Source organism: Pleurodeles waltl, chromosome 10 (genome assembly GCF_031143425.1).
Source record: "Pleurodeles waltl isolate 20211129_DDA chromosome 10, aPleWal1.hap1.20221129, whole genome shotgun sequence".
Classification (NCBI taxonomy): domain Eukaryota; kingdom Metazoa; phylum Chordata; class Amphibia; order Caudata; family Salamandridae; genus Pleurodeles; species Pleurodeles waltl.
This window is the reverse complement of record NC_090449.1, coordinates 193,732,297-193,755,758: the sequence shown is the minus strand read 5'-3', so window position 1 is coordinate 193,755,758 and position 23,462 is coordinate 193,732,297. Positions and strand designations below refer to the sequence as shown.

At 44.3% G+C, this 23,462-nt stretch overlaps 1 long non-coding RNA gene across 5 annotated transcripts in view; it reads right to left on the bottom strand.

The window, feature by feature from the left end:
• The window catches only part of LOC138261330 (uncharacterized), a 312,982-nt gene that overhangs the window by 191,743 nt on the left and 97,777 nt on the right, over nucleotides 1-23,462 (bottom strand). For all 5 annotated transcript variants that reach the window (XR_011199076.1, XR_011199077.1, XR_011199074.1 and 2 more), the window contains one exon: nucleotides 3,544-3,798. This is a non-coding gene — a long non-coding RNA (uncharacterized lncRNA). The remainder of the gene's footprint in view (nucleotides 1-3,543; nucleotides 3,799-23,462) is intronic.

Sequence of the window (23,462 nt, the reverse complement as noted above, 5' to 3'; positions counted from 1 at the left end):
GTTATTGCAATTTATGCCATTCTATCTAAGATGCAGCTAATTCAATAAACCTTATTAAACCATTCTCTGCCTATGTTTGCTTTGCATATGTGAGACTAATGTAATTGAGAGAAAAGGATGAGATCTGTTCAACCACAATTTCCCTAAGGAGTCATTTCTGTCATGCGCTCGGTTGCCACAATCATCCCTGCTCTTGCGAAGAGATGAGGCACTGCTAGTTAGCCAAAAACCCATATTAGGCTGACAGTTGTCACATGGTGTCGGATTGGACTCAATTCCCACAATTCAGGTGATTCTGTTCCCAGAATCCAGTAGCTTCATTAGGATAGTGAGAACCTATGCGACTGGGTGAGAGCCTTTGTGCTCTTTGGGGTCAAGAACAAAACCGGCTCTGGGTAGAGGTGCTCCACACTTCCCCCTGCTGGAACTACGATACTTGGTGGTGAGCATCAAAGTGACAAGCCTCCTGTTATAGTTCACCTGAGGAACTTCAGATAGTGGAGATGCCCGCCCCCCAAACTAAGCCCCACTTTTGGCAGCAGGTCAGATGAGAAAATTAGGTAAAACAAGGAGGAGTGACCACTGCAGGTAGGACCACCCTTAGGGGGTCCAGAGCTGAAGTGATCCCCCTCCTTGCAGAATCCTCCATCTTGTTTTGGAGAAGAGGAACCTATGGGGATAGGAATGTACCCCTTCCCTAAAGGGAGTGGGCACAGAACAGGTGCAGCCACCCTCAGGGACAGTAGACATTAACTACTACCCTCTCATCCCTATAATGCCCCCAAATCTAGTATTTAGGGGCACCACTAAACCTTGCTCACCAGATTCCTGGTGACCTCAAGATAGAAGAAAGAAGAAGGACTGAGGAGCCAACCGCAGCAGCGAAGACTCCAGATGACAACTGACATGGCTCCAGCCCTACCGGACGCTGTGCAGCTTCAAAGACTCCTGCTACAAAAAGACGATGCATCCTGCAGGAACAGCAACCTCTACAAACCTCCAGAGGAATGCCTGCCCAGAAGAGGACCAAGAACTCCTGAGGATAGCAGCCCTGTCCAGAAGAAACCTTCCAAAAGGACTCCAAAACTGCCCCAGATCTGCAAGCCCTGCACACCTTGCACCCGAACCTGGCTGCCGTCAGTGAGAAGTCCAGAGCCCGAAAAGATCTCTGTAGGCTAGACATGTCACTATGAATGTCTTCCAGGTACTCATTTGTCTACAGAAGTTGTCTGGCCAAACCCTGGATGACATTCACAATGGCAGTCTGCCCCACAGAGATACTCCTCAGGAGGTCAACAGCCCTCTCACTCTGGGCAGCAGGGGTAACAGAGGCTGGGGTTAAGGTGCCAGGGGCAAATGAGATACCCACCCTCTTGGATGAGTGAGCACAGTCAACTGGGTGGGGAAGCACAGGGAGGGTGGTGATAGAACTGGGGGTGGTGGACAAGGATGGTACAGGAGCAGTTCTGATGGGTCTGTCACCACTAGAGAGTGGCCACTGGAGGTAGAACCTGAAGATGATGAGCTCAATCATGTATTCTCTGTGGCACTCCCTCCTCCTTGGGTCACTGGGTCCCTCCGTGTCAGTGGTGTCATGACTGGAGGTACCATGGCCAGATGCTTCCCCACTTTGTTCCACCTTGTCTCCTTCACCTGCCTGGGATGATGCTGCAAGTACTAACAGAAATAGGGTCACTACTTGTTCCTGATCACACTTAAACAACAGCCTTTATTAGGAAACATTATCATGATGTACAGTAGGACCCAGAAACAAACTCCATCAAAGTGACTCCTACATGTACTACACCATATGCATTCATGCTAGATGAACTATCAACAGTTGCCTACAGGAAAATCAGAAACTTGGACAACTCCAATTGCATGGGTGAAGTTGTGCAACACAGTAACCATTGAACAAAGAGGAGACCTCAACACCATCTATAGTTTGCCTCAGGTAGCATACCAAAGTTACCAGTTATCATGCAATGGTAGGCCAATGCCAAGTTCATTCCCACAGATCCCACACAAGATCATGCATACATCTACTTGTCATATAGGCAATACGACAATAATAAGAAATGATGGTCCAAATACCTGGCATGTTGCTGACAGAAGTAGAGTAGCCTAAAGAAGGGACATGGAAATAGCCATATGACACTGGAAAGAAATCAGCAATACTCACTTCACCATGCATAAATTGTCATAATGGAGTCATGGAGGTTGTACTAATGTTGCTCAGATATACTTCACAACTAGCATGGAAATATACACTGCAGACAAATTGTGAAAGATGTCAGGGAGATTTGTCTCCAAAATCCACAACACAATGAATCAGCTAGCCCAGGGAAATCACCTCTCTTGTATGGCACCCGTCACAATGACATACTCTCATTGCATCAGTAGTAACCAATTGTCCTGTGAATGTTGGAGAGGTCCAGGGATTCTCATGTACTTGTAGAAGGTCCTCAACATGTTGCCTTATGGGAAGCTGAATCACTGTCTTCATTTTGGTCCTGCAAGCCCAGATTTCCGTGCATGAATGGTTGTACACAACTGTATTGGATTCCCATAAAATTGCAAGTCACTTCATGATGCTTGCCAACAGTCAGGTAACAAACCCTCCACATTACAGATGTGCAGAGCACTTTGTTACATGATGCCTAATCAATGGCATGGAAATGCACATTGCATGTAAACCTTTTAGTCCTACCTGTAATGTCTATCATTGCTACTAAAGCTGTACATGACAAATGATATGCAATGATGGTGAGGGCATGTGTGAGTCACCAATCAATGGTGACACGTTCATGTCGGTGGCACCACATGAAATGTAGCCCCATGACATACACATATTAGTAAACACACATATGTCAGGGAATACAGAAATCACAGGTAGACCATACATGAAACAGCAGTGAAAATAATTTGTCAAAAGTGAAAGGAACACATGCTAACATGTAGGCACGAGTAATGTTGGCAACACTGATGTCACACAAATCATGTAGAATTCCCCACTTACAAAGGGACAGTATTGATCTGTAGCTGCACCCAAGGAACAATGTATGCTCTGTCACATGTATGATGGCTACCTTCCATGACAGACAGTAGTGAAGCACCAGCACTTGTGACACACTGGAGGCAAGTGGCCTCTGGGCAGCAGATGCCAATTCACTCACTTGAGCAGAGACATGGCTGAGGACAGTGATCCAGCACTTCATTTTGTTTGGGCTGTCACACTGAAGAGTAGTGGACTGTTGCATACAAATTAAACCCACAACAACAACCAACATTATTTGACTGTCCACTGTACACAGCCATGTGTTGGTCCTGGATAGCAAATGATATGTGGATTGTATTCGGTTGTGTACTAGGTCCCAGGACTGATAGGCAGGACACATCCACATGGATCAACTTCTATACCTGCAGAGTTACTCAACTTGTGTGTCATACATGGCCCATCCCCAGTCATCACTGGGAGGGAGATGTCTGAACCTAACACATCAACTTGGCAATGTGACAGGCAAGAATATTCTCTGTACTCACCACCTTGTGGCTGCTGTGCTCCCCTTAAACGTCCCACCGCCAGTATGTGGGCCATTAGGGGGAAGTCAGGCTATGACGAGTGCCTCGCCCACATTGGGAGGACAGCCCCTGCTAGACCTCTGCAATATTCCAGGCCCAGAGTCTCAGGTCCTTCCACCTATTCCGACAGTGGACACTTTGCCAACTATGGACCGCCAGAGTACGCACATTCCAGGCAATGGCTCTCCAAATCCAGTTCTTCTGATGGCCGTTGACCTGTATGGATGCAAGAGACAAATCAAAAGATTACAAGAACAAGCTTTTGCACAAAAGGTTGTGTCACACACATGCAGAAACATCAAGTACAACATTTTACATTTTCAACCCACCACAAGTGTAAAGCACAAATGCTGATAAGTACAGGGACATGACTACACACTTTTGGAGTTATCTACAGACTGACCCACTACCCTACTCATGGCCTACAATGACTAAGTGAGCCTACTGACATCAGGTAGCCCAGGCTCCAGCAACATGTACTGTGATGTGAGTCACAATGAAACACTATATACCAATGAGGCGTCAGCTCCTTCGGCCTGGCAGTACAACACATTTACATTCAGCAACATTGACTCAATGCATACAGTCCCTACAGGCAAATCCCATAGTACAGACTTCACCCCAAGACTTGAGTGGCAATGAAAGGGCTGGCATGGTGGGCACAGAAAGTCTCTACCCTGTGCATGTGTGGACATGTGGCCTACCAAATATAGACTCATGCCACTTCAGGGTGGGTTTCTGTGGTATATACCTGTGCCACATAGCATACTTCTAAACATATGTGGCAAACCTACAGAGATGGCATCCAACATTCCAAGGGATGTTTAGTTCAATTTCGCCATGTAACCAAGCTACTGAGTCACATGCCATTGCCTCCCTGTAATTTGCACACTATCTATATTGTGGGTTTGTCAATTGTGCAATACGCCTGTACTGGGCAAATATGGCTTATGTGTAGGTGACAACAGAGCTGTGGGAGTAAGGGACCTGTCATGAGTCAAAAACACACATTGACAATGATGCAAAATGCACATATGAACTAGTTCAGGAATTTAACTCAGTACCCTTTCCAAATGTACTCAATGAACTGAGGCATTTAGGGCAGGTTTTGCCACTAGCACCTCACATTTGCCACATGGTAGGATCTGCAGTTCTACGGGGAGTGGAGACAGTGCCGCAGTTGCATAGCCACTGTGAATTTCCCACGGCCTGGAGTGTTTCCCATACTTTGATATACATTTGACGGGCCCTGGTTTCTGCAGGCTGAGCATACATAACCTACATGACATTCACATTTCCCTCACTTCCATGCATGATAGTACATAGGGGCATATTTATACTCCGTTTGCGCCGAATTTGCGTCGTTTTTTTCGACGCAAATTCGGCGCAAAACTAACGCCATATTTATACTTTGGCGTTAGACGCGTCTAGCGCCAAAGTATGAGGAAAGAGCGTCATTTTTTTGCGTGAACGCCTTCCTTGCGTTAATGAGATGCAAGGTAGGCGTTCCCGTCTAAAAAAAATGACTGCGACGCAAATGCGTCGTATTTATACTCCCGGGCAAAAATCACGCCCGGGAGTGGGCGGGGCAAAAAACCCCGCATTTGCGCCGGATTTTAGCGCCTGGGTCAGGGCAGGCGTTAAGGGACCTGTGGGCTCAAAATGAGCCCACAGCTGCCCTCCCATGCCCCCAGGGACTCCCCCTGCCACCCTTGCCCACCCCAGGAGGACACCCAAGGATGGAGGGACCCATCCCAGGGACATTCAGGTAAGTTCAGGTAAGTATAATTTTTAATTTTTTTTATATTTTTTTTTGGCATAGGGGGGCCTGATTTGTGCCCCCCTACATGCCTCAATGCCCAATGACCATGCCCAGGGGACATAAGTCCCCTGGGCATGGCCATTGGGCAAGGGGGCATGACTCCTGTCTTTACTAAGACAGGAGTCATGTAAATGGCGTTTGGGCGTCGTTAAAAATGGCGCAAATCGGGTGGAGGCGATTTTTTGGCGTCAACCTGACTTGCACCATTTTAAGACGCCCTAACGCCATTTTCCCCAACGCCGGCTCTGGCTGGTGTACGTGGTTTTTTTCCACGCACACCAGGCAGCGCCGGTCTGCTAGCGCCGGCTAACGCCATTCAATAAATACGGCGCCCGCATGGCGCTTCAGAATGGCGCTAGCCGGCGCAAAACTTTTTGATGCTAAACTGCGTTAGCGCAGTTTAGCGTCAAAAAGTATAAATACGGGCCATAATGTGGTCATCATCAATGTGCCTTGTGGCTAGCGTGGTAACCTGAAGGGCACAGTGAGTCATGATAGGCCTTGTAGAAAACAGTTTGACAAAGCCAGAAGTAGTGTAAGATCTGTGGTACAATAAACATTGCTCATAAGATCCCAATGTGTTTTTTTCAAAGCATACCTAAACTAGCTAGCATGTTTGAACACTTCTTGCGCAACTTGAGTTTTTTTTTCCAGAAAGCCCCTTCTTTGGTTTTTAAAGATATAAAAGAGACCCAGGTCGACAGTAGCAGATTCAGAGACCTCAATTAGGATTCAGACGTCAGATGCCTGATATAGATTTCCCGTGAGGATAGAGATCTCTCTTTCTCATCTGCTTGCTGGCAGGAGAAAGATGAAGCACCTGACAGGCCCTACGGTGATGCATTTTTATTAATTATTTGCTTTGCATTATAATATAGGTACATATATTTGCTGTGTATATTGCAGTGGAGAATCAGTTGTGTATGTTTACATTTCATTGTTGTGACTATTTTTAAACGTGTGCTTTCAACATGCTAATCTCCTTTTAGGGACCTTGTGTAGTGAAGTAATAAATGTCTACTTTGGACTAAGAAGTGCATTCCAGAGATTTTTTTGTCAGTGCATCAGTATTTTAGCTCGGTCATTAGTGAAAAGCGGAACACTTGTGAGGAAGGAAATGATTGTGATGAACAGAGTCAATTATGTCTATGATGGACTTAATCGCTCCTCTGGTTAACCATAGAGCTGACCATTCAGGGGAAAGACCTCATCCACAAGCCTCTCCAGCTCCTCTGAAGAGACGACAGAGGCCCTTTCACCTGCTGGCCATTGTATGATTGCCCCCAGAAGTGGCACACAGCAGCTATAGTGGTGTAGGTGTTGTTGGCACCAGAGTCAGGAGTCAAGTGGCTGATTTTGCAAAATGTGGCACACAAGTATGCCACATGCACAGTCATGACTGTCAACAGCCACAGCCATCGGGCCACGACACCACAGGCAACAATGTTAGCCTATGGCGGTATCTGCCTCAGTTACCACCGCCCACTGAGTGGATGACTTCCGCCGCCGGCCATAGGCAGTTCCTAAAGTCCAGTGGAACCAGTCAGGCATCCGCCATTTTGGATGTTGAAAATGCAGTAAATGGGCCTGTTAAGTGCATCACAACAACAATATATGTGTGTGAGCATCACAAACATCCCAACTCTGTCTTGTTGTGTAGGTCTTAACACACAATCACCAGTGTATTGCTTTGTTGGGCACAGATGGCATATGGTGGCTGTTAGAAATGGGGTCCTTGGTAGGCAGTCAGGTTACCCTCTGTCCAAGCAAGGACCCTCACTCTAGTCAGGGTAAGTCACACACAATCCAAATTATCCTGTGCCCACCCTGTGGTAGCTTGGCACTGAGCAGTCAGGCTTAACTTAGAAGGCAATGTGTAAAGTATTTGTGCAATAAATCATACAATAACACCATATAGCACCACAAAAATACACCACACAAAGTTTACAAAAATTTAGGATATTTATATGGATATTTGCAGGTCAAAAACGACCAAAGATGCAATAAGAAAATGTAAAGATAGCACTGAAAAGTGATATGAAGTGGCTTAAGTCTTTTAAAAGCAAACAAAGTCCCTTTCAAGCACAAAGTACCTGGTTTGAGTGAAAAATCTCCGCAAAGGGCCGTAGAGGAGGAGATGCGTGGAAAATGGTGTGTGTGTCGGTTTCGCCCCTTCGCACATGGACTTGCGTCGCTATTTTGCACGCCGGGAAGACGTTGCATCGATTTCCGGCGTTCGAACTGACCTTCTCTTCAAGTTGAGGGTTTTCAGACACCCCGGGGTCTGAGCATGGAATCCTGGGCTTGTTGGCAAGCTCTGCGTTGTTCCAGTGGGTGATGCGAGGTAATTTCTCCCTCACGGCAGGGGCTGCATCAATTTCCCCTCTGGGAGTCAGGCGGCAGCGTCCCAGGGCAGCTGTGCGTCGATCTGGTGGCCCTGCATCGAAGTTCCGGTCGCATTGCAGATGCCGCGTCGATCTTTTCCTTGTGAAGTCGAGCGGCTCTGTACCGGGTCGGCGTGTGGTGAATTTTTCACCACGGAGCAAGCTGTGCATCGAAGTTTTCACCGCACAAGGAGTCCAGTTGCAAGAGAGAAGTCTTTTTGGTCCTGAGATTTCAGGGAACAGGAGGCAAGCTCTATCCAAGCCCTTGGAGAGCATTTCTTTACCACAGCCAGGGAACAGCAAGGCAGCAGGGCAATAGCAAGGCAGAAGTCCTTCAGAGAAAGCAGTCAGGTGAGTCCTTTGGGCAGCCAGGCAGTTCTTCTTGGCAGGATGCAGGTTCTGATTACAAGTTTCTTCTCCAGGAAGTGTCTGGGGTGGTAGGGCAGAGACCCTGTTTTATACCCAAATGTGCCTTTGAAGTGGGGGAGACTTCAAAGAATGGCTTAGAAGTGCACCAGGACCCCTTTCAGTTCAATCCTGTCTGCCAGGGTCCCAGTAGGGGGTATGGCACTCCTTTGTGTGAGAGCAAGCCCTCCACCCTCCCAGCCCAGCAAGACCCATTCAAAATGCAGATGTATGCAAGTGAGGCTGAGTACCCTGTGTTTGGGGTGTATCTGAGTGAATGTACAAGGAGCTGTCAACTAAACACAGCCAGACGTGGATTGTATGGCACAGAAAGATTTAAGTGCAGAGAAATGCTCACTTTCTAAAAGTGGCATTTCTAAAATAGTGATTTTAAATCCAACTTCACCAGTCAGCAGGGTTTTGTATTACCATTCTGGTCATACTAAATATGACCTTCCTACTCCTTTAAGATCAGCTGCTACCACTTCAATACTGTATGAGGGCAGCCCCAATGTTAGCCTATGAAGGGAGCAGGCCTCACAGTAGTGTAAAAACAAATTTGGGAGTTTTACACTACCAGGACATGTAAACTACACAGGTACATGTCCTACCTTTTACCCACACAGCACCCTGCCCTAGGGTTTACCTAGGGCACACCTTAGGGGTGACATATGTAGAAAAAGGGGAGTTTTAGGCTTGGCAAGTACTTTTAAATGCCAAGACGAAGTGGCAGTGAAACTGCACACATAGGCCTTGCAATGGCAGGCCTGAGACAAGGTTAAGGAGCTACTTAAGTGTGTGGCACAACTAGTGCTGCAGGCCCACTAGTGGCATTTAATCTACAAGCCCTGGGCACATATAGGCACAAATTTATACTTTTTGACGCACAACTGCGCCAACGCAGTTGTGCGGCAAAAATTTTACTGCCGGCTAACGCCATTCCAACGTGCCATGCGGGCGCCTTATTAATGGAATGACGTTAGCCGGCGCTGCGGACTGGTGTGCGTAAAAAAAAATGACTCACACCAGGCAGCGCCGGCGTATGGGAAAATGGGGGTTGTGCGTCAAAAAACGTTGCAAGTCAGGTCTGAGGCAAAATTCAGGCCTCAAACCGGATTTGCACCATTTTTTGGGATGTCCAACCTCCATTGACATGACTCCTGTCTTAGCAAAGACAGGAGTCATGCCCCCTTGCCCAATGGCCATGCCCAGGGGACTTATGTCCCCTGGGCATGGTCATTGGGCATAGTGGCATGTAGGGGGGCCCAAATCATACCACAAAAAGAATCGGAAAAAAATACTTACCCAAACTTACCTTTCCTTCCCTGGGATGGGTCCCTCCATCCCTGGGTGTCCTCCTGGGGTGGGCAAGGGTGGCAGGGGGTGTCCCTGGGGGCAGGGGAGGGCACCTCTGGGCTCCTTCTGAGCCCAAAGGTCCCTTAACGCCTGCCCTGACCCAGGCGTTAAAAAACGGCGCCCATCAGGCTGTGCGCCGTTTTTTCAGGCCTGCCCCCTCCTGTGTGTCAAAATGACATCAGAGTATAAATAAGGGGCACAGGCCTTAAAGTAATTTTTTGGAAAGGAATGCCTACCTTGCATATAATTAATGCAAGGCTGGTTCCCCCTTCCAAAAAATGACGCACATGGTGGAATTTTGACGCCCGCGGGGTCGGACGTCAAAGTATAATTATGGGGCAGGGTTTGCGCCGATTGTGCGTCAAACATTTTTACGCACATTCGGCGCAAACAGAGTATAAATATGCCCCATAGTGCCTTCTACTAGGGACTTATAAGTAAATTAAATAGTCCCATTGGGTATAATCCAATGTTACTATGTTTAAAGGGAGAGAGCATATGCACTGGTTAGTAGTGGTAAAGTGCGCAGAGTCTAAAAACCAGCAGAAACAGAGTCCAAAAAGTGGAAGGAGGCAGGCAAAAAGTTAGGGGTGACAACCCTAAGGCTGTCAGGTCTAACAGTGGCAGTGCACTGTCCACCGCCGATGATGGTCTTTTTTGGTGGTCAGAAAATACTGTTAAATTTAGAGTGGCAATTTAGTAGCAGATGGTTGAGTGTTGTACAAATCAACGTTGTGACACATGTCTTGTCAACCATGAGGGTCACATTTGACCCTTGTGTAATTGACAACAGGGATGTCTACTGGTTGCAATGTATTTCAAATCTGAAATGCTTTGTCACATGATTTTGTTGGGATTCATCATGTATGTTGGTGTTGACACAGTGAGTAATTCTCCCACTCTTGTATTTTCATACATAGGTACTCAGTGAGAGGGAGGATGTGATAAGCCCCGGTATATTGTTCATTGCCAGACCTTCAAACCATGGAAGAACACCACATTAATCAACTATATCATCTGAATAGACAAACATTAGTTGATTTGTGCCATCAGTTGGAGCCAGATCCGATGCTTGAAAACACCAATCAAACATGCATACTGCGAGACTCGTGGTAGTAATGCACTTTCTGGCCACAGGTTCCTTCCAGCATACAGTGGCCATATCTATGGTATGCTCCAACCTATGCTCAGTCTTGTGTTGTGAGGTTTCCTATCAGCAATGTTGAAACACATTGACAGCTATATCATGTTCCCCTGGCATGAGTATTTGGATGACTGCTATGGTTTTACCAGCCTCCAACATGTGGTGGGGGTCATTGATGACACCACAGGCCACTGAACAAGTCTATTGCAAAAGGAAAAACTTCCATTCAATCAACATGCAATTTCTCTGTTCATCTGATTTCTACATCTCAAACGTCTGTGCCCATTTTCTTGCATCAGCCCATGATTCTTTCATAATGCAAAACAGCACTATACCCCTGCTGGTGTCACATTTGCAACCAGAGAGATCCTTGCTGGTTGGTAAGTCAAATCTGTCCTGATTGTGTGTGTGCCATGTCAGGTGCTACAATCATCAAGTTGGTGACTCATTATTGAACTTATGTCCCATTCCTAAAAAGGAGACTCAGGATATCCAAACCGCCTTTGGTTATTGACAACGCTGAGGAATCCAACTACGCCAGGGGAAGTCTGCTTCAATGCTTCCCATGGAAGAACTCGGTGGGTAGAGAAGCAGGCTTTTGGGTTCCTGAAGGACATATTTCAGTGTCTGGACAAGGCTGGTAAAGCCCTCCTCTACTCACTTGGAAAAACTGTGTCAGATCATTGTGGCATGCTGCATGTTCCACAGCCTCGTCCTGCAGAAGAAAATCCCTTACATCCCAGAGGAGGGGGTGCCTGCAGTGCCATAGGGTGGTAATCCTGAAACTCTAAATGAAGATGATGGTACTGAAGAGGAAGGAGCTGACTTGTGACAAGATCTCATTGGCAGCTTCTTCTCACTTGTGTAAGTATGTCATGTGATATCATGAGATTGACTGTACAATGTACAGTAGTTGTGAGAATGTGTGGGGTTGATTTACTTGAAATGGTTAGGAAGTTGATACTCAGACAAAAATCAGCCGAAGGCTGTTTAATGAGATAGCTTTTTACACATCCCTACATTGGTGATGGTGATTTGTTTGTGTCTGATTTATTGCAATGTACTTTGTATTCCAGATGCCTGCTATGTGACATGTCATATATATGGTTGCATGCCTACACTACTTGTTTTGTTCTTTGTTTAGGTACCTTCACAGTGACATCTTCATGTGGGCATTTCAGAGTTGTGTTATTGGCGGGTGTGTGATGCTGTTCAGACATACAAAGTGGACATGGGTTGTTCCAGGGAATGTAGGTCACAGACTTTAGTTGTAGGGGACCTGTACCAAGACAGGTTGTGCAGTGATACAATGGAGGTTGAGAAGCCTTCATGGAACGTGTTACCTGTCCTCTGTTGGCCCTGATGTATCATGTGTGTCATCATGTGGTCAGAAGATATGTAGTTGTAGGCCACAATTATGTCAGTTACCCTTCACATTGGCTAATCACTCTCTCTGTATGTAGCTGTTGATGTGTTTCATCATTGTAAGACATATTGCTCACTCACAGGTGAGTACACTTCAATTGAGAGTTAACAAACAGGGGCATTTGGGCAAGTGGACACTGGGCTGGAGGATGGAGTTAGAGAAACAGGGCCTATTAGATTTTTCAGTCATGTTACTTCCTCTACTTCCCAACACTTGCCAATTGGTATCCTACTAGGTGAGTAAATTTCATTTGAGAGTTCACTAACAGATGCATTGGGGCAAGTAACTACTAGGCTGGTGGTTGGAATTAGGGCACCAGTACCCATTGGGCTTTGCAGTCATGTCACTCCCTCTACCTCCCAACACTTTGATAATTGGTATACTCCCAGGTGAGTGAAGTTCATTTGAGAGTTCACTGGCAGATGCATTGGGGAAAGTGAATAAAGGTGCGGCGGTTAGAGTTAGAGCAACAGGGCCTATCTGGCTTTGCATTCATAACACTCCATCTACTTTCTAACGTGTGCCAATTGGTATCCTCCCAGGTATTTAAACTTTATTTGAGAGTTCACTAACAGATGCATTGGGCTAAGTGAACAATGGGCTGGTGGTTTGAGTTAGAGCAATAGGGCCTATTGTGCTTTGGAGTAATGTCACTCCGTCTACTTCCCAACACGTGTTTGTATCCTTCCAGCTGAGTAATACTTTATTTGAGAGTTTGCCCACAGATACATTGGGGCAAGTGAACACTGGGATGGTGGTGGGAGTTAGAGAAACAGGCCCTATTGGGCTTTGCAGTCACGTCACTTTCACTACTTCTCAACACTATACAAATGGTATCCTCACCAGCTGAGTACACTTCAGTTGAGAGTTAAGAAACAGGAGTATTTGGGCAAGTGAACACTGGGCTGGTGTTTGGAGTTACAGGCACAAGGCCTCCTGGAAGTTGCAGTCAGTCCAGTCTCTCTGCTACACATACTATACAAATGGTATCTTCCCAGGACAGTACACTTCAATCAAGAGTTCTGAAACAGGAGTATTTGGGCAATTGAACACTGGGCTGCTAGTTGGACTTACAGACATAAGACGTCCTGGGAGTTGCAGTCAGGTTGCTCTCTATACTATACACACTATACAAATGGTATCCTCCTAGCTGAGTACACTTCAGTTGAGAGTTGAGAAACAGGAGTAGTTGGGTAATAGAATACTGGGCTGGTGTTTGGAGTTACAGAGTCCTGGGAGTGGCGGTCAGGTCAATCTTTCTACTACACACACTAGACAAATATTGGGTATTACATATCTGTGTGCCGACTGCATTTAGGTTTGGTCATACATTTACATGTTGAGACATACTATGAGTCGTGGGATGACTTTTTGATACTGAAAGACTTGCAGACACCATTTGGACATATGGCATGTGATGGGCCTTGGTAGCTGTATGTTGGGTCCAACAATACCAATTGACAGTGTTAACACTCATATACTCTGGGTACTGAATGTTTGTGAGGTACATGAACATAACAGTGGCAAAATCTGAGCGTGAGCATGCAGGACATTGCATTTTTGTGACAGTTTTTGTGTTGTGACTTACCAGATTCCACTCCCTCAGGTATTCCTATAAAGCCTTCAGGATGCAGGATGGCCAAAACCATATCCTGCCAGGGAAAGAGTTTTAATGGGGCACTGGGAGGGCCACCGCCAGTCTTGTTGGCCTTCAGCTGCTTCCTAGAGACCAGCAAACAGACCTTTGCCCTGAGGTCTTTCCACCTCTTCCTAAAGTCCTCTTTTGTGTGCAGGGTGGTGCCTACAGCATTCACTGTGTCAACGATCGTCTGCTACATTTCCATATTCCTACTGATAAGAGTGTGCTGGACTTGGGCTCCAAACAATTGTTGCTCTACTCTTATGATTTCATCCACCATGCCTCTCAATTCATCTTCTGAAAAACTGAGATTTTTTTGGACGGGACATTGTGGAAAATTAAAGTGGGTGACAGGGAGTTACCTACAAAAGACAAGTGATGTGGAGAGCAGCTAGAGAAAGGTATTTGAAGGAGGTTAATGGATAGTAAACAAAGGAGTTTGCCTTATCTCTTTCAAATAATCTCAACTCTTGGCTGCAGTGGAGATGCAAAAGATCATGATCTGTGAAGTGGTGTGTTTTATAGTATGCTTTTCATGTATGTCCACTGTGTCAATGTGTGTCAGCTGTGTTGTTCTTGAATTCATTCAATGTGAACTTGTCTGTTACTTTGGTAGATGCATACCGCAGCGTTCAACACCCATTGGCTAACTACCACGAGAGGAAGCTACGGCGACTGTGTGTTTGTAATATGTTCGGTGGCTGGCCTTGGCGATTGATGGTGCTGGATGTCGGACCGCCTATATTCTGGACGGCTGTGGATGGAGGTCTGCCTTTTTTGCTTGGTGGGTGGTTGTTCTGCCTGTTTGCATCATAATAGGGAGGTCTGGGGACTGCCGACATAGTGGTCTTTAGTGGACCGCTGACATTGCGGTCTGGCGATCCAACCGCCAAACTCGTAATGAGACCCTAAGTCTCTATATAGTGAAGTTCGTGTTGGTCTAATACAAAGTCCTGCTATATTTGTATGAACTCTACAACAATCTAAGCACAAAAAGAATGCCACAGTTCATTGAAAGTTCTTTAAATTAATGCTGATGATTATTGACAATGTCATTATTCTTATCCTCCACTTATGTCCCTCCGAATAATGACCAGTCCAGAATGCCAAGCCAATGTTTGGAATGCCACCATTGTTACCTTAATAGCAAGGACTAGCAATGGGTCTCAATGGCGGAGTCTACAGAGAATACCTACATCTTAGGTAGCTTCTCCATACTTTTGATCTCATATTCTATACCCTGGTATGCTGCTTCTATTAACTCCCACTCCTTCTTTAATCTGTAAAATGAGGAATGTGTATAGATATTTCAGATGAGGATATCAGTAAATGACAAGGGCCCTAAAAAATTCAAAAGGCTGGCCAAAAAGCTGGAGGACAAGCATTGTGTGCCAGCTTCAGTATATTTGCTTGCACTTTGGTGGTGGCTATCTATAGAACCTGAACATATCCATATTTCACAGAAAAAAATGACACAGGCCTATAATTCACAGAAAAGATCACAAATGTAGTGCCTATGCATTTAGCTTTGCCAGGTGCCCTCTGAGTAAATCCTCCACTTTATGTTTATCTTCTGAAACAGGTGGTATCTTCTTTCCTCTACCAATGGTAACCTTTGGTCTATCATGGAAGCACCCTTGAGAAAATAAACTTAACTCAAGCGAAAGCTTCTTAAAGAATGGTTTCAATAAATCCAGAAGCTCACCTGCAATATTGGAACCTGTTATCTATTGACACTCAGGAGCAGAAACTTGTGTATGTACACCCCTTGTTCTTTGACAAGGAATGGACAATGGTTTGTTTGTTTGTGTGTGTTTTGCATATTTTTTTACCTGTTATTACTTTCTGAATTATAATTTCTGAGTTACCTCTTTCACAGTACATTAGATATCCTGTGCCAATGGATGTTCTGGCTATGTGGGTTCACATTAAAGTTCTTCTTCTCCAAACTTCTGGCACTTACATCTGTCTTCTGTGCAGTTTAACCCATATCTGCTGCTGTGAGGGAGTGTCTAGTATGTAGTAGGGGCCCTGAACCTTGGCTGGGGTTTATATATTTGTAATATGTATAATATTGAGCACAAAATATCAGACATCATTAATATCAGAAATTATCGTGATACATAAATATTGTGATGCTCCAACATTGTTGACAAGAACATATTTTGTTAAGGTAAGTGATATAATTTTAAAGAACGCCAACGTTTTTTAATATAGTTTTCAGTCAAATAGTTGTTCAAATATAATTCTTGACTTATTTTAATGTTTTAGTTGAAGTATTAATTTTATCTTACTATTGTTCATATAAATGTTATACATTTTTTAAAATATAGCTTGCAATTTGAAGTGATTTAGATGTTTTTACTTAATTATTAATAGTACTTTAAAGGATGTAGTGGGTTTCTGGATTTCTAGAAGTATAACGTGTGAAGTTAATTAAGTAATAATTTATTTTAAAATAATTATTAATTCTCAACTAATTACTTAACTGACTGTTAATAATTTGATTTATGGAATGCATCTTTATTTTACTTATATGTTAGATGCAGGCTGCTTTGTTTGCAGGGGTCTGGGGTGGGAACATAATTAAGTAATAATTATTCAATATTTTATTATTACATTTTAACTAATTATTTAATTGATTTTTAGTTATTTCAAACATTGAATAATGATTTATTTTACTTTTTAATTACAGGCTGGAAGGTTTTTAGGGCTCTATGGTGGAAAATAATTATTAACTTATTAAGACATTATTTGTTAATACATTATTTAATTGATTTTACATTTTGAAGTCATAGAATAATTATTTTTTAGTTATATTTTAGTAGTGGACACTAGGTTGTAAGGATATGGGATGGTAAGTTAATAATAATTGAATACACTTATTAAGTAAATGATAATTATTTCACTGACTAGTAATTATGAAAATTGATTCATTGTTTTTTTAATACATATGGTTATATATCTTGTTCATGTTAATTAATAATTTTTATATTAAGAGTTTAATATTTTTCTACATTCATACGGTTACTCATAAATATAAAGTACTTTTCTTACTCCTGCAGACACTGCTGTAGGAAAAGTAGAATTAACCTCTTTGAAATTCAACACTTTCTCTACTGCTTTACAGACTGGAAAGAGAATAGGAAATGTTACCCCTTATAAGTCCAACTCCTTGCCAACAGTTGTGCTGAGAATAGCAAATGTTACTCTTTCAAAATCCAACGCTTTCCCTACTGTTGCCATGTTAGGAGCGAGAATTGTAAATTGTATCCCTCCAAAGTCGAACGCTTTTCCTACTTTTGCACAGATTGAAGTGGCAATAGTAAATTTCACCTCTTCAAAGTCCAACACTCTCCCTACTGTTGCACTATTTGGAGTGGGAATATTAAATTTAACCACTACCAAGTCCAGCGCTTTCCCTACAATTGTACAGACTGGAATGAAAACAGTAAATTTTACCTATCTGAAGTCCACACTTTCCCTGACTGAAGTGGGAATAGTAAATTTCACCTCTCCAAAATCCCACACATTTTTCCTGCTGTTGCACAAACTACAGTGGGAACAGTAAATTGACCTCTCTGAAGTCTAGAGCTTTCCTAATTGTTGTACTGTTTGGAGTGGGAATAATACATTTTACCCCTCCGAAATCCAGAGCTTTCCCTATTATTGCTCTGTTTGGAGTGGGAATATCAAATTTGACTCCTTTGAAGTCCAATGCTTTCTCTGCTGTTGCTTAAACTGGAGTGGGGATAGGAAATTTAACCCCTCTGAAGCCCAAAACTTTCCCTGCTGTTGCACTGACTGAGTAGGAAATTTAAAGCTAACCCCTTCAAAGTATAACACTTTCCCTACTATTACAGTGACCGAATTAAGAATTGTAAATCGGACCTCACTGAATTCCAAAACTTTCCCTCATTTTGCATAAATTAGAATGTGAATAGTATGCTTAACATTCTTAGTCTCCAGTACTTCTCATGATATGGGTTAAACAGATTTTATAGCATTGTATTTTTTTTTATACTTTATACTATTTTTTTATTTATCTTAAGGTTTATAGTATTTTTAGTCAGTGGGGGTTTTAAATTTTTTACATTTTATTATCTAAATCAATAACTTTTTATGTTATTGATTTTTATAGACTTATTGTCTGTGTGTGTGTATATATATATATATATATATATATTAGTAATACATATAAAATATTAAACAATGTAATGAGTTTAAAATAAATAATGTTATTAATTAAGCTATAAATATATGTTTATATATACTATTCAATATTAGTGGAAATTATTTATTTTAAATGAATACATTTATGCATAAAATATTTAACGTTTACTACTTCAAACTCTATATTTAAACAATCAGTATTTGTGTATATTTGTGGACAATGTTAGTGTCAATGATATTCTTTCAAATATTTTGGTACTTACTATTATAAGTATAGGAGAATGATATTGAATTAAACAACATTTTTAATACTATATTTTTGTCAGCAATATTGTTTACCTCAATAGTGTGATACCGCTGGCTGGGGTTAGTCCTCTCCAGTCCAGTGATCACAAGGTGGCTACTGAGTGTTTTAGACAGATTTGTGTTGGTGATTTTAAGCTGTCTTTCGGCCAGCTGACTGTCATCTGATCAGGAAGCTAACAAAAAACCTATTGTGTACTGCACTGGTACCTTAAGTATTTCATTTAAGGTTTTGGGCAAGGGCAATGTCTGCTCATAGGTAAAAAATGAGAAAGGTGCATAATTGTAAAGCATGAAGCTATAGATAAATCCTGTTTTGTATTGCCACTACGTGTGTCCTCATATTTAAATTAGGTGTGTTAGAAATGGGGTCTTTGGTTGGCAGTCAGGTTAACCCCTGTCCAAGCAAGGACCCTCACTCTAGTCAGAGTAAAGGAGAATCACCCTCAGCTAACCCCCGCTCACCACCTTGGTAGCTTGTCACAAGCAGGCAGGCTTAACTTGAGAGTTCTATGTGTGAAGTATTTGTACCAACACACACAGTAACTTAATGGAAAAAACTAATAAAATTACACAACACAGGTTTAGAGAAATAGGAAATATTTATCTAAACAAAACAAGACCAAAACAACAAAAATCCAACATACACAAGTCAAGTTATTAATTTTAAAAGCAAAAGAGTCTTAAATTCTTTTGTAAACAGGTAAAACACTGTTAGCATTGAAAAGTTCCTGGGTAGCGTCAAAATAACATGCACGGGCGAGGTTGTGTCGAAAAAGGTAAGCGGTGCGTTGATTTCCCACCCGCAAGCGACACCGTGCTTCGTTTCTCCTTCTCTGGTTGGGTCGGTGTGCTTCATTTTTCCTCTCCGCAGGAGAGCGATGCATTGATCCAGACAGCACTCGGGTCCGGGCAGGTGTTGCATCATTTTTCCACGGCCAGTAAGGTTTGCGTTGAAAATCCTGCTGCACGCCATTAGCAAAACTGCGCTGTGTGGATTGCATTGTTATCAGCCTCCAATAGCGATTCCAGCCGTGCTGCCGGCAGTGCGTTGATTTCAGCTGCTGAGCCAGCGGTGCGTTTTTTCTTCAGCCGCATCTCGGACGTTGCGTCGGATATTTTCCCGCACAGCGGTCTGTGCATGGATTTTCAATCTTGGTCTGCTAGCTTCACCTGTCAAGGTCCCAGGAACTGGATAGGGCACCACTTGGCAGGGCAGGAGTCTCAGAAGAGAGTCCAGGTGCTGGCAGGGGAAGTCTGTGATGGCCCTGAGACTTCAACAACAGGAGGCAAGCTAAGGACAAGCCCTTGGAGATTTCTTCACAAGAAGGAATGCACAACCAAGTCCAGTTTTTGTCCCCTTTCACCAGGCAGAAGCAGCAACTGCAGGACAGCTCCACAAAGCACAGTCACAGGCAGGGCAGCACTTCTCCTCAACTCTTCAGCTCTTCTCCAGGCAGAGGTCCTCTTGATGTCCAGACATGATCTAAAGTTTGTGGTTTTGGGTGCCCTTCTCATACCCATTTTGGCCCTTGAAGTATGTTTACTTCAATGGAAAGTCTCTCTTGTTTGTGAAATCCTGCCTTGCCCAGGCCAGGCCTCAGACACACACCAGGGGGTTGGAGACTGCATTGTGTGAGGGCAGGCACAGCCATTTCAGGTGTGAGTGACCACTCCTCCCCTCCCTCCTAGCACAGATGGCTCATCAGGGTATGCAGGCTACACCCCAGTCCCTTTGTGTCACTGTCTAACAGCCCAACTGTCAAACTGGCCCAGACAGGAAAATCCACAAACAGGCAGAGTCACAGAATGGTTTAAGCAAGAAAATGCTCACTTTTTAAAACTGGCATTTTCATACACACAATCTTAAGATCAACTTTACAAAAAGATGTATTTTTAAATTGTGGCAGCCCCTATGTTAACCTATTAGAGGGATAGGCCTTGCAACAGTGAAAACCGAATTTGGCAGTATTTCACTGTTGGGACATATAAACCACATTAGTATATGTCCTACCTTAAACATACACTGCACCCTGCCCATAGGGCTACCTAGGGCCTACCTTAGGCGTGTCTAACATGTAAGAAAAGGGAAGGTTTAGGCCTGGAAAGTGGGTACACTTGTCAAGTCGAATTGGTCCTTAAAAACTGCAAACACAGACACAGCAGTGGCAGGTCTGAGACATAATTACAGAGCTACTAATGTGGGTGGCACAACCAGTGCTGCAGGCCCACTAGTAGCATTTGATTTACAAGCCATGGGCACCTCTAGTGCACTGTACTACAGACTTACTAGTAAATCAAATATGCCAGTCATGGAGATCCAATTACATGCACATTTTATACAGGAGCACTTGCACTTTAGCACTGGTTAGCAGTGGTAAAGTGCCCAGAGTATCAAAAACAGCAAAAACAGAGTCCAGTACACATCAACAACCTGGGAAACAGAGGCAAAAAGTTAGGGGAGACAACGTCAAGGATGTCAAGTCTAACAAGGTGAAATATACATACAATAAAATGTGCTACCTTTGTTTGATTCTCAAAATTGTGCACAATTTGATCAATGGGATGAAGTTAAAAGGGGTTGATTTTTCACTATTTTCCTATAGGAAAATGTTGAGACGTGAGCATGCAATAATGTGTGCCCAAAGTCAATATCTAGTGGCTTTAGCCAAATGGGTTACTAGGCTCAAAGTGTGGTGGAAGGTCAGGCCCTGTGGAAAAAGAGATTATGAAAGCCAATTTAATAGACACAACATGTCAGTAAACACTAGACTTTGAATAATTATTAACATACTATGCACAATAAAATGCTCAATGGGGTCATGGGTGCAGCCAACAAGGTAGGTCTAAAAGCCCAACCCTGTGTCCACAACCCATACAAAAGCAAGGTCCAGGAAACTCTGGAGTCAGTGTAAACGGGCCATGATCTACCAAATCCAGTTAGTTTAATGGAATTCCTGGAGAGCTCTGGAACAAGAAAGAACAGGCCATGCTATGATGGCTCTTGGGCAGAGTAAATGTGTATAAAATGTGCTATTGCCATGAGTGCAAAACCTTCTGAATGTGTTAGGAGACTATGCCTAGAGGGTTCTGTAGCGTGAAGGGAAAAAACAATGGGTGTAAACCACACCAGTGCCAAGTGGCCACACATGACCATAGTCATCCATAGCTGCCAAATTATAAATTGTTTATGTGTGACATTTTCATGGCTTCAATGCACTTATGAATGACATTCAACTGCCACATGTGTGACCCCAGTGCCATAAACACAATATGGAGAAAGGACCCCAAACCACGACAAGAGAGAAAGAGATCTGCAAGAGAAAGAGACAAGATACCTTGGAGACCTTGGAGACAGAAAGATGAGACAGAGAGAATGTGTTCTATGAGATGAGCGCATTGAAGAGATGTTTACTATACAGAACTCACAAATACAATTTCTCACATCCCCAAAAACCAAGAGAGTCCAACACATTCTACCCAAATCTGATATATATAATATTACAGAGCTAAACATGCACAGATAATGCATAGACTCATATTAAGAAACCTACACGCATAGATTACCCCACACACACACACACACACACATTGCTTTTCTCTAAAAGTTGAGAATGCAGGCTGACACAGCCACAAACCCTCAAAACATCTATGTCAATAAACAGAGAAAAACATAGGGCCTTTCAGGCTGTTTAAAAAAATGTCCTAAGGAAGCAAAAACAAACACACATACATACACACGCAAGAAACACTGATCCTGACACACATGCATGCAGACAGCCCACATACGAGTACATCCAGAAGCAGGAGAATGTAGGTAGGACTTTGGTTGTTGTGTGACATGTCCGGATTTTTTATAGGAAAACACTCATACAGGCAATGATCTGCAAAAGACAATATCCAGATGCACAGGCACATAGTCATATACCCATATAGACGCCACATACATAGACACTCATGTAGACAACCCACATGCGGGCACATACATAAACAGTTGGATTTCGGTAGGCTCAATAGATAGATTGCTGCGCTCAACTCACCACCGCCCTGGAAACCAACGACTCCCTCGACCCCACACAGTTCGGTTTCAGGGCCAACCACAGCACCGAAACCGCCCTCATCGCAGCCACGGACGACATCCGAGCCCTGACCGACAAGGGAGAAACCGTGGCCCTCATACTCCTGGACCTCTCTGCAGCCTTCGACACGGTCTGCCACCGCACCCTGATACGCCGCCTCAGCAACGCCGGCATCAGAGGCAAGGCCCTGGAATGGCTCGTCTCCTTCCTCTCCGGAAGGACCCAGAAAGTCCGCCTACCCCCCTTCAGATCCACAGCTACGGAGATCATCTAAGGCGTACCCCAAGGATCCTCCCTCAGCCCCACTCTTTTCAACGTCTACATGACCCCCCTGGAGAACATTGCACGCAAATACGGACTCGACCTCATATCCTACGCCGACGACACCCAGCTCATCTTATCCCTCACCAACAACCCCACCTCAGCTAGGACCAGACTACATGAAGGAATGAAGGAAGTAGCAAAGTGGATGACAGACAGCCGGCTGAAACTGAACACAGATAAGACGGAGGTCCTCATCCTCGGCCCTACTCCCACCGCATGGAACGACTCCTGGTGGCCACCCGCCCTAGGCAGCACTCCCCAACCCACCGACCACGCACGCAACCTCGGCTTCATCCTGGACTCATCCCTCTCCATGACCAGACAGGTTAACTCGGTGACCTCGGCATGCTTCAACACCCTCCGCATGCTCCGCAAGATCTTCCGCTGGATCCCCACCGACACCAGGAAGACCGTCACCCACGCCCTCGTCACCAGCCGCTTGGACTACGGGAACACTCTGTACGCTGGCATCACCACCAAGCTGCAGAGGAAACTTCAACGGATCCAGAACGCTGCCGCACGTCTCATCCTGGACATACCCCTCCACCACCACATCTCCGGACACCTGAAGAAACTTCATTGGCTCCCAGTCAGCAAGAGGATCACCTTCCGACTCCTCACCCACGCACACAAAGCCCTCCACAACCTCGGACCCAAACTCATCAACAACCGCGTCTCCTTCTACACTCCTCCGCGCACTCTACGCTCTACCGGACAGGCCCTGGCAGCCGTACCCCGCATCCGCAAAGCCACCGCCGGAGGAAGATCCTTCTCTTTCCTGGCAGCGAAGACCTGGAACTCTCTGCCCAGCCATCTTTGCGCCAT